The sequence below is a fragment of the Scophthalmus maximus genome, chromosome 3, assembly GCF_022379125.1.
Source record: "Scophthalmus maximus strain ysfricsl-2021 chromosome 3, ASM2237912v1, whole genome shotgun sequence".
Taxonomy (NCBI): domain Eukaryota; kingdom Metazoa; phylum Chordata; class Actinopteri; order Pleuronectiformes; family Scophthalmidae; genus Scophthalmus; species Scophthalmus maximus.
This window is the reverse complement of record NC_061517.1, coordinates 27,259,891-27,278,732: the sequence shown is the minus strand read 5'-3', so window position 1 is coordinate 27,278,732 and position 18,842 is coordinate 27,259,891. Positions and strand designations below refer to the sequence as shown.

Below are 18,842 nucleotides of genomic sequence, written 5' to 3'. Positions count from 1 at the left end.
TATGCAAATAGAAACCGGAGGAGTTGCTGTGAGGATGCGGAGCACAGAGGCCTTTAAAGGCAGGGAGGCATGTTGTCCAGAGGGCAGCCGGTGATTAGTAGCATCAACTGATCCATCGTCACGGTGATGATGTTGTTTGGGTGGGCACAGAGTGGAGTGACAGAGTGACAGGGGTAATTACTTAGGAGAGGTCACCCTGGGGTGGCGGAGGCAGGGGGAGACTCGCCTGCCCCCCAGGTCACCGACAGCAACCTACTGACCTCTGCTACACAGAGGTCACTGCACATACACTCTGCCACGACATTAAGTACAGAGGCAAAGGTGTTCATCACGTGTGATCTGACTCAAAACACCTGTAGGGTTCACCTCAACACGTCATGTAAACTTGACATGTTTGCAGACCATGTTCAAACGTGTGCTACACCGCTGGAAGTTTTTCTACCATCGCGGTTTCCACATAAAAACGTGTTCATGTGTAAATCCTTATTCACCTACAAATCTTTTTATTTTAGATGTGTTCCAGAACACAATGTTGTATGTCACCAAGTTGTACAAGAATGCATTTGATGACCAACTCCTGTGAAGGGTTAGATCACCACACTGAGGATGTGGATGGACCTTTCATTTCCAGATAACTGTTCAGTCATTCATGTGGAAAACACAACAGTGCGTCAAAGCGGAGCTCAGGTCAAGGAGAGCGAGTAATGATATAGAGCTTAGGCAATTCATTCTGATCCCTGGGACCTGCTCTGTGTTATTGCACCACTTGACTCAATGGAAAACCAACATGACATTAAACTCAGAAGACTGTTGTGTTTACTACTACTACTACTACTAATACTACTACTACTACTACTACTACAACCTGTGCAGTGGAGGGTTTGAACCCATCTGGGCCGGGTGAAGATTTCTGTCCCACATATTTGCATGTTCTCTCCGTGTCTGTGTGGGTTCTCAAGCTTCCTCCCACAGTCCAGACACATATTTTGTATCACTGCAAAGCATGATTACCAGTAGAGTAACTTGTTGCACTATGCCTCCATCGTGTTCACTTTGTCCGTCTTCCTCATGAGATCACGTCAGAGAGATGACGGGAGTTGCTTAGACTTAGTGTTCTCGTTTTATTTTATTCTTTTAAGGCTTTTAAATGTATTATTATTTGATTCAACCAGTGGGTCTGTTTGTCTGTGGAGAGGAGGAGGATAATGAGGCTCCTGGTAAAAACACAAACACTTACCCTTACACTAACCTGCAATGGTGGTGGAGACAACGATTCAGATGATCCCGTTCTATTGCATGACATCACCACACACCTAGTGGCAGAGGATTACACATTGTGCATGTAAGTACAGATTGATGTAATGGTTCTGCAGTATGACACCAGAATGATAATGTTGTCAGGGTTATGAACTGGACCCAAATGTAGAGGGCAATTTAAATCATAGTTTTAATAAACGGAAAACAAAACAGACTTACAGTGTAAAGTAAAACAAAATCCAACAAAGAGTGTCCATGAATGTAGCAAAAGGAATCACAGAACAGAACAGCAAACATCACCCGGCAGGAATATCAGACTGGGGCAAAATCAAAGAGGAATCTCAGACTGCAGCAAAATCACAGAGGAATCTCAGACTGGGGGTAAAAAAAACCAGACGAACCAACCAAGACACAGAGACGAAATAGACAGCAGATGGGCGGAGCTAATTGAACACAGGTGAGCACGTTAGGAACAGGTGCAGACAATCACAGGAGCAGGAGACACAGGAAAACAAGACACGGGAAAGGAAGTGAAGCAACACAAGGAACGGAACTTCAAAATAAAACAGGAAACTCAAGAAAACACAAACATGGGATAACAAAGGAAACTTAACCAAGGCAAAGAAACACTAAGCACTTAAAGCTGCACCAAAAAATGGAAAAATAGATAAAAGTCCTCTAGAAGTAAAGTTGCTGTGGGAAGAATCATGACAAATATACTTTCATCAGGGATATAAACCTGACACCCGGCTGAATATGTACAGTTTTGTCCCTTTGGCGCACTGGGACATCTTCAGGAGACACAAACACTGTGAACGCACTCGTCACCTGTTGACCACGGTGCTGCTAAACCACAAACACTGTCGCATGACTTTATTTTGATACAGTATATAGACTACACCCAGCCCCACATGGCTATGCTTACGATACCAGTTATGATAACTATCTGCTCACGTAGGCTGACTGAAAGTGTGCTGCTGAAGGGGGCGACACACATTTACTGACTGAATCTCAGACACTGACAAGAGCATCGACCCACAGACACGAAACTTAATCATTCAACAGTCTGCTCGTCAGCTAGCTCTCTCCCAGTCCACAGAGGGAAACGTGAAAGGTTGGTTTGTAAAACCTGTGTGGGCTTAAACATGCAGAGCAACAACTCTCCTATTTGTGGAAAGCCCAGCCAATATTCAGTCATATTGTAAATAAGAATTCCTGTCTTTAATCCTCACCATTAATAATAGCTCTTTGGTTCACATGCATTGATCCCTCATTCTGTTTGAAGACAATTTGAAATCATGATATGTTCTTACTGTGGTACACAAACCTGAAGGTTTCACCCATCAAACCAAACCCTTCAGTGTGTTGCTGCGTGGACAGTGAACAATGAGCGGTTTGTCACTGATCAGGACTTATATATTATGTTGATCTGTTATCACCACTCAGTTCACTACACAGGACCCGGGTTAGAAAACCTTCATCCTGCTCCGAGCCCATGAACCTCTGAAACATTGCAGACATGCCAACATGTCCTCTCTAAAAGTCTAAAACTGCTTCTCACTTGGTTCTAAGAACACGCACGCACGCACGCACGCACGCACGAACACACACACACACACACACACACAGACACACACACACACACAAGCCTGAGGGGAAGTGACAGAGCCACCAAGAAGAGGAGCAGAGCCTGCTGTGAGCAGACGAGTGGAGCTCCAGCTCTCCCTCTGCAGATCAGAGCCTCTCTGTCAGTGGTTTACCTCTCTTCATACGACTTGTCACCGCGCTCTTCCTCTTTAGTGCTTCTCTCACTTAGATGAAGCCATGTTAGAGTGTTGGTGGAGGCGAGGCGCTCTAATGCATTCAGAGAAGATTGATTGTGAAGTCTGGCTCCCCCATGCCCGTCCTCCGAGGCCGGCCTATTGATTGTTGTGTGTTGCTGCTTCCTGAGATCCCGTCAAGCCTTGTTACGGCGGCAGCGTTCCTCCGCCTGGCGTTGGCAGGTAACTACAGCAATGCAGTGTGGGATTTTAACAGTTCCCAAGATTCATCAGACACATTTGGCCTTACTTCTCTGTTTTCCTTTGCTGTTGAATCTCTCCTCGGTTCCAAAAGGGTTTTGCTTGTCGGAGATCACTTATCGATCAAGTTCAAGGGACGGAACCAGTAATGAAGTCTGGGCAGCTGCACTATGAATGTGACGGCTGCATTACGTTACATTCCTCCATCAGAATGGTCTCGTTTCATAACAGTAATATGAAAGTGACATGATGATCACCTATTTTATATTATTATTATTTATTATTTCATAAAGTGACATCACTGAGTAGAAGCCGAATGAATTGGTTTGAGGACATTTTGTTTGTGGTGGGATGTGAGCGTCTGGGTGTCGTCCTCACTCTGAATCCTACTGTCCCCTGCCGCCGCCTGCTCTCGACCCGTCAGGCAACACACTTCATTGTGAAAAGGCTCATGTCTTCCTAAAAAATCAAGTATGTCATAGATGCGTTAACAATTACAGCACCGTGAATCCCAAGGTGAGGGAGGCGGAGGAAGCCCCGCTGCTGCACAAAGAGCTGCTCACCTGTTTATTCAAAGTTCGGTGAAGCTCGACTCAGGCCGGGATCAGCTGCTTCGCCGTGGCATGAACGCACTGTTCTGAACGCGCTGTTAATATCAAAGTTCACCAGATTGATGGATTTAACTTTGAAGTGTACAAAATATTATTTCGGGGGAGCATGACCCCTGACCCCCTACATGGTCTGACGTCCACCACCATAGTCTCTCACAATCCTCTGAAACACTGATGGACTGTGAGCTTGAACCAAACGACAGATTTCTCTGAGTTTGAACATTGTTGGAAAGATTTGGTGATAATCTAAATAAATGTGTAACAAAGGTCTGGTTTATACATTTAAATAAATGTTGTGGACATCACTATTTCTCCTGGTTTCCTTTATTCTCTGCAGAAATTCATAATGTAATACTTAATAATTAGCTAATACCAGCTGATACTCACAGCACTGATCTATTTATTGATCTGACAGTGACTGTGATAGGGAGTAGAGAATGAGTGAAGGAGCCATTATGTCAGTAAACAGTTATTCCTCACTACTGTCACCAGATATTTTGTAGAATATAAGGTAGTCATTTTTTCGGGCGGGGAGGAGGAAGGGAACAGTCATTGTTCTGTCGACTGCTGCACATGAGTGTTGAAGCGTTTGAGCTCATCATTAGAGCTCGGGCTGAATGTTCTATTCCCACAGCACACTGGACATCCTTGATACTCGGCAAGGCGCTCATGAGGAGTTAGTCCCACTAAATATTTTATGCAGGGAGTTTTTGTGTTTGATTATCCAGCTTGCGCCTGTTCAGATACAAGCCCTCTCGTCCTGGCCTGGAAGACCAAGGGGGACGAACGCAGCCCTCCCTCCGCCATGCGATGCACTCATCCATGCAGCCTCCCCGCTCCGCTCCCTCTTCTGCCGTCGCTCTCCGCTCTGCCCATTAGCTTCAATTAATGTGATGGTTCATCAGTGGCGGAGGACTCTGTCACAGGGCCGTACCCCACTACTTATCTGATTACTCTTAATGGGAGAAAATACGATAAACAAATTCAATTATCTCTGACCTATTTCCAATGGTGGGGACATAGGATTATTAATCATGTCATCTCTGAAGTATGAATATGAAGAGATCTAATTACCCTGGTGTCACGTTATGGATGGACAGGGTATGTAAATATATTCCATATTCATGGTGATGAACTACTCTGCAGTGTAAAGGCCAGAGAGGGGATGAGTGATACTGAAGATGAACGCCCCCTGTTGTGTCCTGCGTGGCCATCAATTCTTCCCCCAGAGTGGCCTTCATCCACCGTATTGATGACAGCACATTCCTCCAGCTCCTCAAGCAACCACACAAATAAAGAAGACAGATGGATATAGATTTAATTAAATCCAGACCTGACTATATGAAGATTGAAGGAGGGCATTGGAGATGAATGGACGCTATCACTGCTAATCTAACCCCTTCTCTGAAACTTCATTCTCAGGATGCCACAGACAAATGAAGAGGAGGTAATGCTGCGTTCAAATGCTTTTCATCTGTCAACTAACTGATAATTGCTCAAAACAGTGAACTTAATAAAAATCATTACATTACTTTTTTATACTAGTATTATTGAATATTGTACATTTGAAGTGTTGATGAAATGGATCAAATGAATGTTTCGAGAATAAAGACAAAACCACAGAAGAATATTATCGCACAGTGCAGTCCCTCAACTCTGAATTGTAACATCTTGCAAACACTTCCCGAGCTCTAATAGCTGGGGATAAGAGGTCGCAGCCTGATTGGTTGTTCACTCTTCTTCCTTGTTTTTAATGGCGGTTGGCATTATCGTCACTTTCTGCTCTGGAGTTTTCCCTTTGTCCTCTCTCCGTGGCAGATATTACAATGTGAAAGCGAAAGGAGAGCAGTACCTACGATACTGTTATAAGATGTAGTGATCCTTTTAAAAAACTAAACTTTTGTTCATTTTCATAAGTTCTAAAAAGTCAAGTCGTCAAGTTTTCTACCGGGGGAAATCACTTGCCAATGGAGGGGATCCAGACATTTGTTCGAGATGTCACTGTCAAACTGCAGGGGGCGCTGCTGACACAACTACGGCAGTCACAGACGCAGCCTGCTGTAGAAGAAGAAAGCGTCATGTTTTACTGTTACTGTTACTGTATACATAGAAACACATGCTTGATTTTATGAGTTTCCGTTTTTTTTGGCAGGAGGTGGAAAAGGAGCTGATTGGGTCGGAGCACTGCCATTTCACACCAAGTGTGACAATGAAACAAAAAAATCACCCATAAGACCCTTGGTAGTAAAGTCTAGCTGCTGAGCAGGAGAGATATCTGCTCCCTGTATTTGTTGTGTGATTAATTAACATTTCTTCAAATGACTGTATGTAGTGACAAACCAACAGAGAATTACCTCATTGTTCTTTCAGCCTCTTCCTGTTTTGTGAGTATGAAACTCTGCTTCCACCGAGCAACAGAAGCAGCGCTGATGAACCCACTGTACTCTGCCTGCTCAGCAGCAAACAGCCGACAGAGAATGTTCAGGACGAGAGAAGAAATTCAACACTTATCGAGTAAGGAGCACGATGTACAGTGCGGACTGGAGCCGGGCCTGCGTGTATTAAATATGGTGCATTCTAAAACTAAAATGTATCTGTTGCTCTATACCTGCTGCATATGTTCTAACACATTAGCCATCCGTGATAATGTAAGTGATATTATATACAGTAATGAAAATGATATAATAAAACACATATACAATATAACATGTGATATTTTCAGACTCTTTGCGTGTAGAGGGACTCGTTCTGCGCGGCTCGCCTCATCATGGCCTTATATCTGTGGAACAACATGGGCTCCCTCTGTTGGCCGCTGGTCGGCCTGAGCTCCGCCGTGATGGGAGACGTGGGAGACGTGCGACTGTCGCCGGAGATAAATGTGGCTCCAGAAGTGTGAGTGCCACTGCTCCTGCTCCGCTCCAAAAGAGAAAAAGAAAAATACATCCTCAGAGATGAAGAAATTCACTTGATTTAACCTCCACTGAGAACCAGTGACTGCTGTTCTCAGGCCACGTGCTTCCTTCTATTGAGCTGCTGACGGTTGGTGTTTAAACCTCTCTGCCTTTCTCCTTCCCTCCTCTCACACACTCTCCCCTCTCTGTTTGTGTGTACATGTCTTCCTCTGTCTCTGAATACACTGGCGCTGGTGTCTCGGAGAGTTCACTGACTCTAAAGGATCGATGAAGGGAGGAGATTCAGAGCCAATTATTTTCAGCTTAATGGTCCCTAGGGTGCAGGGGTGAGCAACAACAAAACGCCTTCAAGAGACATCAATTCTGGACGAGCCAGCTCCTCCATCTCTGTACTGCCACACACGCACGCACACACGCACACACACACACACACACACACACACACACACACACACACACACACACAGCTGGAAAGTGTAAACTCGGAGCATCACCGTACTACAGTGACCACGGATGCTTTATATACTGTGACCATCAGCATTGAAGTATGAAAGCTGCTTGATGGCAAACACACGGAGGAAAAAACAGAAAGAGAAGTCGACGGACTTTGCATTTGCTTTTTGTTTCTGGTTATTTGTGCGAAGCAGTGACAGGCTGTCGATCCCTGTCTGGTGAAGCAGGAAGCAGGACCCAAATGCAGAGGTGCATTTAAAGTAATGATTTAATAAATAGAAAACAAATCTACAAATTTACAAAGTAAAAGGAAAACCAAAATCCAACCAAGGGCGTCCACAACATGTAGCAAAAGGTAGTCAGAACTAAAACACTGGAGCCAGGGGCAAAATCACAGAAACAGACCAGGGGAGAATCACAGGAACAGACCAGGGGACAGACCAGGGAACAGACCAGGGGAACAGACCAGGGAACAGACCAGGGGACAGACCAGGGAACAGACCAGGGGAACAGACCAGGGAACAGACCAGGGGACAGACCAGGGGAGAATCACAGGAACAGACCAGGGGACAGACCAGGGGACAGACCAGGGAACAGACCAGGGGACAGACCAGGGGACAGACCAGGGGACAGACCAGGGAACAGACCAGGGAACAGACCAGGGAACAGACCAGGGGAGAATAACAGGAACAGACCAGGGAACAGACCAGGGGACAGACCAGGGGACAGACCAGGGAACAGACCAGGGGAGAATAACAGGAACAGACCAGGGGACAGACCAGGGGACAGACCAGGGGACAGACCAGGGAACAGACCAGGGGAGAATAACAGGAACAGACCAGGGGACAGACCAGGGGACAGACCAGGGAACAGACCAGGGAACAGACCAGGGGAGAATAACAGGAACAGACCAGGGGACAGACCAGGAGAATAACAGGAACAGACCAGGGGACAGACCAGGGGAGAATAACAGGAACAGACCAGGGGACAGACCAGGGGAGAATAACAGGAACAGACCAGGGGACAGACCAGGAGAATAACAGGAACAGACCAGGGGACAGACCAGGGGAGAATAACAGGAACAGACCAGGGGACAGACCAGGAGAATAACAGGAACAGACCAGGGGAGAATAACAGGAACAGACCAGGGGACAGACCAGGGAACAGACCAGGGGACAGATCAGGAGAATAACAGGAACAGACCAGGGGACAGACCAGGGGAGAATAACAGGAACAGACCAGGGGACAGACCAGGAGAATAACAGGAACAGACCAGGGGAGAATAACAGGAACAGACCAGGGGACAGACCAGGGAACAGACCAGGGGACAGACCAGGGGAGAATAACAGGAACAGACCAGGGGACAGATCAGGAGAATAACAGGAACAGACCAGGGGACAGACCAGGAGAATAACAGGAACAGACCAGGGGACAGATCAGGAGAATAACAGGAACAGACCAGGGGACAGACCAGGGGAGAATAACAGACGAACCCACCAAGAGCAACGGAAGCACAGAGACTAAATAGACGGAAGGTGGGCGGGGCTAATGAACACAGGTGAGACACGTTAGGAACAGGTGAGACAATCACAGGAGCAGGAGACACAGGACAAACTGAGGCTGTGTCTGAAATCACCCCCTCATCACTCCCCCTGCTCACTATGAAGGGAATTCGTTGTAGTTCTATATCGTCACTCACCAGCTACGATTTCGGACACTACTTGTGTCGCGATCGTAATTACGTTTTTGTCGCAGGATTATGACGTAACTACAACGACGCCGGCTGGTGGACGATCCCATTTTATTTAAATTATTTATTTTACACTTGTATTGATCCTTATTAGTAAAACACACTTTGAATGGTTTCTTTAAATAAAGGAACATATATATGCCCAGTGTCTGTTGTGGTGCGCTGCTCTGTTCTTATATTATTTTAGAGCCACAAATCACATTTCTCCTTCCTGTTAAACAAAACAAAAAAAATAACTTTAAAAACCGCTCTAGCTTGTCTCGATAAAATGCCTGCGAATATCAACTTGTCCGTATGTATTTTCACCCTTTTTCAATATGTTTTGACAAAAATGAGGCGAAATAGAGCAAGAAGAGAGAGAAGGCTGAGACGTGTTGCTGCTGCACCGCCGTCGTCTCGTCTCTTTCCTCCGCCGGCGCAGCGAGCGCAATGCATCATGGTAGATATTGCTCAGTTAGTGACCATCGGTTGTCCACTACCTTTCACGATGCAATCAGTGCACTATATAGGGTAAATGAAATTTCACTAAGAATTCGTACACCTCTACAAAATGGCGAAGGCACTATATAGTAGTTAGGGGGTGATTTCGGACACAGCCAGAGTCTCCAGAAACAAGATACGGGAAAGAAGGTGAAGCAACACAAGGAACGGGACTTCAAAATATAACAGGAAACAACAAGGGATAAAGAAAGTAATACAACCGATACACGAGGAAAAGTACAAGGGAAATAATAAATAAACAACTATAGAGTCCTCTATAATTAATAGTTCATGATCATGACACCCGTCATTTAATACACAATTCATCACAAGGAACATTTGTTCCTCGTCCATTTTCTTTTATCAATACAAGTTGTACCATGACTGTGGCCTATACAGGCTTTTTAGAAAATACCCAGACACCTGAGACCTGAGAGGTTCTCCCCTCTGCCTGCAGCCTACAAAGAGGACATCACAGTGTCCATAGATTTTCTTCATGTTTCGATTCAGAGCTGAAATTGTCGATTCATCAATATTTTTAAAGCAAAAAACATCTTTTTTTCATATTCTTTGCTGTGATTTGCAGCATGTAAATGCTTTGTGGCAGACACCTTTTACAATTCAAATGAGTTTAAATGCTCCGTCATGGATCAGTCCTGTAAACAGTTGTGAGAACACGACTGTTCGCTGGTGCCTGGTCCCAGCCATTCCCGACCGCTGAAGCTACTTCAGAGAAAAATAATCTCATCCCCACAAGAGACAAACGCTATTGTGTAATCTTGTTGTAATACTTTCATTCGACAATTTTTTTTTAAGGAAAATGAACTTGAGACTGGTCAGCAAAACGTTCTAACATCGTCTTGTGAGGGCCAAAGGTTCATTCTGGGAAGACTGGACTGAGGATTGGTCTGGATACTGGACTGGAGACTGGACTAGAGACTGGACTGAAGACTGGTCTGGGGACTGGACTGAACACTGGACTGTATTCTGGACTGGAGACTGGACTGGAGACTGGACTAGAGACTGGACTGAAGACTGGACTGGGGACTGGTCTGGAGACTGGACTGAACACTGGACTGAACACTGGACTGTAGTCTGGACTGTAGACTGGTCTGAAGACTGGTCTGAAGACTGGACTGGAGACTGGACTGAACACTGGACTGTAGTCTGGGCTGTAGACTGGTCTGAAGACTGGTCTGGAGACTGGACTGGGGACTGGTCTGGAGACTGGTCTGGAGACTGGACTGAACACTGGACTGAACACTGGACTGTAGTCTGGACTGTAGACTGGTCTGAAGACTGGTCTGAAGACTGGACTGGAGACTGGACTGAACACTGGACTGTAGTCTGGACTGTAGACTGGTCTGGAGACTGGACTGGAGACTGGACTGGAGACTGGACTGAACACTGGACTGTAGTCTGGACTGTAGACTGGTCTGAAGACTGGACTGGAGACTGGACTGGAGACTGGACTGGGGACTGGTCTGGAGACTGGACTGAAGACTGGACTGGGGACTGGTCTGGAGACTGGACTGAAGACTGGACTGAAGACTGGACTGGAGACTGGACTGGAGACTGGTCTGGAGACTGGACTGAAGACTGGTCTGGAGACTGGACTGGAGACTGGACTGGAGACTGGACTGTAGTCTGGACTGTAGACTGGTCTGAAGACTGGACTGGAGACTGGACTGGAGACTGGACTGAAGACTGGTCTGGAGACTGGACTGAAGACTGGACTGGGGACTGGTCTGGAGACTGGACTGGAGACTGGACTGAAGACTGGACTGAAGACTGGACTGGAGACTGGACTGGAGACTGGTCTGAGGACTGGACTGGAGACTGGACTGGAGACTGGACTGAAGACTGGTCTGGAGACTGGACTGGAGACTGGTCTGGAGACTGGTCTGGAGACTGGACTGAAGACTGCACTGGAGACTGGACTGGAGACTGGACTGAGGACTGGTCTGAGGACTGGACTGGAGACTGGACTGGAGACTGGTCTGAAGACTGGACTGGAGACTGGTCTGGAGACTGGACTGAAGACTGGTCTGGAGACTGGACTGGAGACTGGACTGGAGACTGGTCTGGAGACTGGACTGAAGACTGGTCTGGAGACTGGACTGGAGACTGGACTGGAGACTGGACTGTAGTCTGGACTGTAGACTGGTCTGAAGACTGGACTGGAGACTGGACTGGAGACTGGACTGAAGACTGGTCTGGAGACTGGACTGAAGACTGGACTGGGGACTGGTCTGGAGACTGGACTGGAGACTGGACTGAAGACTGGACTGGAGACTGGACTGGAGACTGGACTGAGGACTGGTCTGAGGACTGGACTGGAGACTGGACTGGAGACTGGTCTGAAGCCTGGACTGGAGACTGGACTGGAGACTGGACTGAGGACTGGACTGGAGACTGGACTGGAGACTGGTCTGAAGACTGGACTGGAGACCGGACTGGAGACTGGTCTGAAGCCTGGACTGGAGACTGGTCTGGAGACCGGACTGGAGACTGGTCTGAAGCCTGGACTGGAGACTGGACTGGAGACTGGACTGAAGACTGGTCTGACGACTGGACTGGAGACTGGTCTGAAGCCTGGACTGGAGACTGGACTGGAGACTGGACTGAAGACTGGTCTGACGACTGGACTGGAGACTGGACTGGAGACTGGACTGGAGACTGGTCTGGAGACCGGACTGGAGACTGGTCTGAAGCCTGGACTGGAGACTGGACTGGAGACTGGACTGAAGACTGGTCTGACGACTGGACTGGAGACTGGACTGGAGACTGGACTGGAACCGTCCAATCAGATCGACAGAGAATCAACACCAGGTAGATTAAAACCTCTTAATAAACTGAGACAAACACAAACACACTGATATGAATTGACTGATGTGAGAGTCAGAGGGAGGTTCTTCTTTTAAAGCTCTGGTCCCTGTATGCTTCCCCTTCACCTGCGCTTCATCTCTATCATCTGAATGGAAGAAAACACGCTTGTCTTCTGATGATTACCTTAAAAGATTGGGGATGTGAAGAACCTGCTGGGCTCGGAACCATCTCCTTCCCCAGGTTGCCGAGCAGCGGGACGCCAGCTTGTTTAAAGCAGTCCCACTGGGCATCTGTGAGGCGCCGTTCAATGAGGTGCCGCTGGCGACACTTTCCCCCAACAGCTTAGTGCTCATCAACTATTTAGATCTGCACTTAACGCTCCTGGGGAAGCTGCAGTCGAGCTGCTGGAGGGTGGTGGCAGAGGAAACACTTGTCAACATCATCACATCGCCGACATTAAGCCTAAATACAACCTTTGTGGTGGTGGCCAGGTTAGTTTCCTGTGGGGGGGGGGGTCTCCCCCTCACCCCTTTCCTTTCTGCCTGTAAATCATTCCCCAGGCACAGAGCTATGAGTTTCTGTCCCTCGCCTGCACAGACACATCCCTCTCTGTCTGCCTGCTCACATCCTTCTCTCTCTAGCTCTTTCTCTCACCCAGGCTCTCAGACAGCCTTACACCCCCCACCTCCACCACACACCTCCACCACCTCCACACCTCCTCCTCCGCAGTCCTTCCATCTCCATCGTATCCCCAGACTCCCACAAGCAACTCCATGAGGGGTCGCATGATGAATGAGCAGACAGTCAGCAGGACCCTTGTGTGTGTGTGTGTAGGGGAGAATGCACATGCATGCTTCTGTGTGTGCATGTATGTGTGTGTGTGTGTGTGTGTGTGTGTGTGCATGTATGTGTGTGTGTGTGTGTGTGTGTGTGTGTGTGTGTGTGTGTGTGTGTGTGTGTGTGCATGTATGTGTGTGCATGTATGTGTGCGTGTGTGTGCATGTATGTGTGTGTGTGTGTGTGCGTGTGTGTGTGCGTGTGTGTATGTGTGTGTGTGTGTGTGTGCGTGCGCTGGTCAGAGAGTGATGACCACAACTGCCAGAGTGATCACAGTGGGATTCATTACTGCGACAGACAGGGTCGCCTCTAAAACACTGACCGTGTGTGTGTGTGTGTGTGTGTGTGTGTCTGTGTGTCTGTGTGTGTGTGCATATCTTGACAGGCCCTCCACTAAAATGGTGTCTGAGGATTACACACTGACTGGGATGGAATAAACAGTGCTGTGTGTGTGTGTGTGTGTAGGTTTGATAAATTATTTACATCATTGAGAAAGCAGCGTCGACACTGTTTATGCCCGCACCTGCTCTTCTCAGTGCTTAAAAGATGATTTATGTGTTATGGTCACATAAGATTTTCGCATCTATTGGTCTGGCGTCTTTTGGGACATGAAGTGGTGGTTACAAAGTGCCGCAGGCTCGTTTGGGAGGCGGCACAGCGAAAGAAGAGCAGCATCATATAACTGGACCAGGCAAACCCCTGTCCAGAGAGCTGTTACAGCAGTTTGTTTGCTCTTACACTCAAATGAGTTATGGACACTCTCAGGGAGGGAAGGCTGGCAATGCTCGCCATGAATCTCGCTGCGTACGAAGCTGTCATCAGGATAGTTTGACACTACTGGAAGTTAAAGCTCCGGCTAATGCTCGTCTTAGTAAAAATAGAAAAAATTACACGACTGTGTGTGTAGCATCTGAAAACTTCTAACCATGCACGGAGAGAAAGAAACCACACGAGGGAAAGCGTCTCTGCGTCTGTGGAAATGTAATACCAGCCTCAGTGCTCAACCAACATATGCAGCATAGCACTTCTCCAAAAATGAACATTCTATATGTTCTTAAATAATCAGTAGCTTCAGTAACATTCTTTTTTTTCTTTTCAGGAAATTTAAATGCTCAATATCATGTCATTGGTAAAAAATATAACTGTTATACGAAAAAGGCCATTTCTGAATGTGAGAATATTTAAGATACCCCTTCTGTTTGTTATGAAGCCGAGATGCTCTCATCTATGATCCAAATTCAAGCGTAAACCCCAACTTTGCTTTACCTGAACTTTTACATCAATGCATATCTCATATCTCAAAGTTGCTGCAGCATTGCTCTGCTGTACAAAGCCGAATGTGCGACGCAACTTGTCTGTAGCGTCTTAGCTTCAGATTGCATCATTGTCCCTGCAGTATCTCCCAACATGTCCCAGATATCCGTCTCCTGCTGCAGACAGGGGTGTCACAGCCAGATTTACATACAGCTCCAACAACACAGACACCCAGTCGTACACAGAGCCACACACCAGCTCAATATTTCATAGCCGTATGAAATATGCCTGAATGTGTGCACAGCATCTGCCATCTTTGGGGCTTTGCAGCCCCCAGGAGGCCCGTTTGATCCGTAATTGGGAAGTGTGCTGAATTAATCAGCAGTTTATCTGCTTTTTAATTGAAATAACACTTTCAAAAAACACAGCTAACATGGAGAATAGCGCCACTGATCCTTCCTGTGTAGTCTTTCGCCTATTGTCAATTTTCATCTGTGTACTCACTAATGGCCCGCTGAGATTCAGGGAAAAGTGACAATGTGACAAAGTCAGAAACAGTTTAGAAGAACGGAAATATCTGCACTGTGTAGACAAAACATTGTCTGACTGTTCCATGGAGGATTCATCCCACGTTGTTCTGTCATATTCCTAATCAGTCAAAGAGGGTCATTATTCCACAAGGGTTGAAATGATACTGGATTATATAATCCACAAAGTCTATTTTACATTTCTGCTTGGTGGTGCCTGAGGCAGTGAGCCTCTGGCTGTGCTCCCAGCTACACACTTGGCTTGTAACCTCGCCACCACCAAGAGCTGACACGTCCTGCTCCACACCTAACAGACAGCTGGAGCACTGTAGTCAAGATGCAGCAAGATATGAGTTTAAACTACGAGAGGGGATCAAAAAAGTGTGTTTTCCAGGAAGAGAAAATAGGTGAATGTTGGTTGACTGAAACACATGGAACATGCAATGGGAAATAAATGAAAGAACACAGGTTAGAACATGGAAAACAAATTTTCATCTAACAATGTGTGGCAGCCCACATCTGTAAAATGATAAATCAAGAAAGTTAAAACACAAAGGGACAATGATCCGATTACGTACATTTCCAGTTTTATTCTTGTATATATTCTGAGGGTTTATACAGAGCGATTTGGGAAATACTCATTCTGTCAGTTTATTTGCTTGGACTCCTCAGTTTGCACAGAATAAAGATAACAAACATGAAGTATAGCTTTTGTAGATATGCATGAAACCTGGTGTAGAAATAACTTCATATTTTTCAGCTACATGTGAAGCCAGAGAGAAAATGCACAAGGTCAGTTGAACAGTAAACTTAAGATCAAACAAGCCACACATGACATCCATTCTATCAAAGACAGAGAACTGACGTACTTTTAATAAACTTCATATTTACTCAGTGTGATATTGTATTGGTGCTGGAGAAGCCCCTGATGCTGCGGTCTTTATGCTTGTTGCTTGTCTTTATGTGGTAGATAAGTTAAAAAAACTGACTGTACTGCATGTAATCACTGTTAATGCTGCAAAGACGTCTATTTGAATAAAGTAGGAAGTTTCCATATGATGTGACTACAGAACAGAAAATGTTGCTCTGTGATGTAGCTTTATTTATAGTGATTGCACCAACCGTTAAATAAAAGCACGGAGGTGTCTCCCACCATCCCCCGAGCAGAGGTGATATAATATATTGTTGCAGTGCAGATCAATGTCTGAGGGAAGAGGTGAGGGAGAACGGGAGTGAGTCTCATTGTTCCTTCTCTCTGTGTTTCCGCTCTTTAAGGTGGATCCCCGGCTGCCCACATGACGGATGGCCACCATTCTGGAGTGGCCGTTTGGTACTTGGCATCGAGGTGGACTGGGAGCCCGGGGCCATCAGGTCTGAGTCGGCAAATGTCTCCAGCGCTCTCCAGGCTGGGCCCCTAGGGGCCTCTGCTCTGCCTAGATGGAAAGGAGGCCCTATAAATCAGCCCATCTGGGGGGCTATGCTCTGCCTCGAAATACATCCCAGCCCCGGTCCCTGATGACAAGAGCAGGGCAGAGAGAGGCTGGGAGGTAGCGGGTGGAAGGGGTTCACATACCTGGGGAGAAGAAGGAGGAGGTGCAGGGGTCTCTACCAGTAACCCAGGGGCCAGAAGACCTGTGAAGAGAGGAACAACCAGTGAGGCCACACCTGCAGTGACAGTCTGGACTGGAACTGGCTTAATGAAGTGTGAAACACAGGTTTATATTATGTTCATAGCTTGGCATCATTCCTATCAGTAATAATGTATTTTAATTGTTTAGATTTATGAAAATAATACTGCTCATAATTCAACTGACCACAGCTCCACACTAACATGTGTCTATATAGATATTCTACAAAACACTTTAGGACACTGAAGGAAATATAGAGAATATAAAGAGCTTTGATGTATTTTCTTTTTGCTTAAACCTGCAATACTTGCAGGCTTTGGCCTGTTGGGGGCAGTGGAAACAAGCTGGAGACAACAGTGGCACGTCACCTTGTAAAGTTGCTCCATCGAACTTGTTTGGCAAACAGTTGCCTATTGACATGTTCAGCACTTACGGAGCAAACATTCATTTGGAGTTGTGTCAGCGTCCACCTGAAGAATCTAAATCCATTATTCACTCATGATCTCCACCTACTCCTGAGAAAATATGTCTTTTAAGCTGATGAATCCTCCACTTTTTACACATGTCCACTGTATGTGAATGTACGACATTTGTATTCAGGTATGTTAGTATGGAGGCAGAATATCACTGATATAATTAGTATAGTATTAGTATTAGTAGTAGTAGTAGTAGTCAACAATGCCATTGCATATATTAGTGTCAGTGATATTTTTGCAGTCTGACAGAGTCTGTTATACAAGGGTTCTCTCTGTCCTCTCACCAACCGGTCGAGGCAGATGTTTCGCCCACAACTGGGTCTGGTTCTGTTAGAGATTTCTTTAAGGTCATTCTTACACAGCACAATTGCTTGATTTAAAAACCCTCCAACTGTTCGTGATACTACTGTAAGGCACTGATGCTGCTTGTTATTGAGAGGGTGGGAGTCACAGCATGAGTACAACTCAAAGGCTAACAAGAAGAAACTGAGAATGATACTGATTGTATGAGTGTGAGCTGGTGTGTGAGTATTCATGTGCATGTCTCTATGTACAGCATGTGCCTGTGGCAGTAGCCGGGGTCGAGCAGAGAAGACTTTCTCTCTGCATCTTCAAACAGCCGCATGGTTGCGTGCAGCAGGACCCCGCAGACGGTGGCAGGGCCCGGGGCTCCTGGGGAGGCTGAGAGGAGTCACACTGCTTCAAAGACACAAGACACAACTGCAGGGCACAGCATCTGATCCCAGCACGTGCCTCCACCCTCCAACCACCACAGCAAGGAGGATGAGGGGGGTGGGGGTGACTTCTCTATTCGTCGCCCCCCATCTCTCTCCACAGAGCGAACGAGAGAGAAGAAGTGAAGAAGCCACCATTACAGCCCGTCATGCAGCTTAAACACCCTGCTCCATCTCCCTGCACCGCGCCTCCTGGGAGTAGAGGAGCAGAAAATGTGCCAAAAGCTACAGAGTAAACTAAAAAAAGATACATTTTCTTTTAAAAAGTGCTGTCAACTTGAGGTCTTTGAAGTAGTAGTGTTATTTGAAGAAGGGGTAATGGTAGTGGCCGTTAGAGTTGAAATGTTGGGAGTCGGAGTAGTTGAAGTCGTGTAGTAGTAGGTTGAACACAAAATAAGTGTATAAAAGAAAAGGAATACAAATTCTTGGATCCCTCCGTTTATCCAGATTTGCTGAAAACTTTTATAGGTTCTTTTTTGGGTCACTTCACCATTCACACCTCTGACTTTCAGAAATGTCAACCACATCTCCTTAAATCAGCAAATGGAGCTGGATGGGTGTCAAGTGGGGACTTGACGTATCGGTCAACAGGTAAGTGTTTTCATCTGAGCTGGTGACCCACGTCTCTGATGTCAACAGAAGGCTGATGATGTCTGTTTGCCCACTACTCAACACATGTCCATGACAAAATGATCTCACAAAGATATATATACACTATATATACACACCCCAAAATGAAGCTGAAACCTCTGGAAGTTGACCTTTAAGGTTACATTACTTTCTTTGATATAACAAAGAACAAACCTGAGGACCAAATCAGGGCCACTTCCAAGACTGTCCACTGTTCAGACTTTTGAGGCTCTGCAGCCAGGAGCCAGCCTGGACTTTCCTCAGAGGTACACACACAATCAGAATAGCTGATAACCTGCAGATCTTGGAGTAAAAGCAGCCTGTCGACTGTCCGTTCGACCCGTGCTCCTGATTCCCCTGCGGTGGTTCCCCGGACTGAAGCTGGGGGTGGGGCTGTGTGAGGGTGGGCGTGGCTCAGGAGAACACAGCTGACTTGAGTTGTC

The 18,842-nt window shown here is 46.5% G+C and overlaps 1 long non-coding RNA gene across 1 annotated transcript; it reads right to left on the bottom strand.

Moving 5' to 3' along the window:
- Positions 1–15,506: 15,506 nt before the first annotated feature.
- Positions 15,507–16,563, bottom strand: LOC118314228. Its single transcript, XR_004794616.2, has 2 exons — positions 16,505–16,563; positions 15,507–16,364 (listed from the first exon to the last, which is right to left on the bottom strand). It is a non-coding gene; the product is annotated as an uncharacterized LOC118314228 (long non-coding RNA).
- Between the last annotated feature and the right edge of the window lie 2,279 nt (positions 16,564–18,842).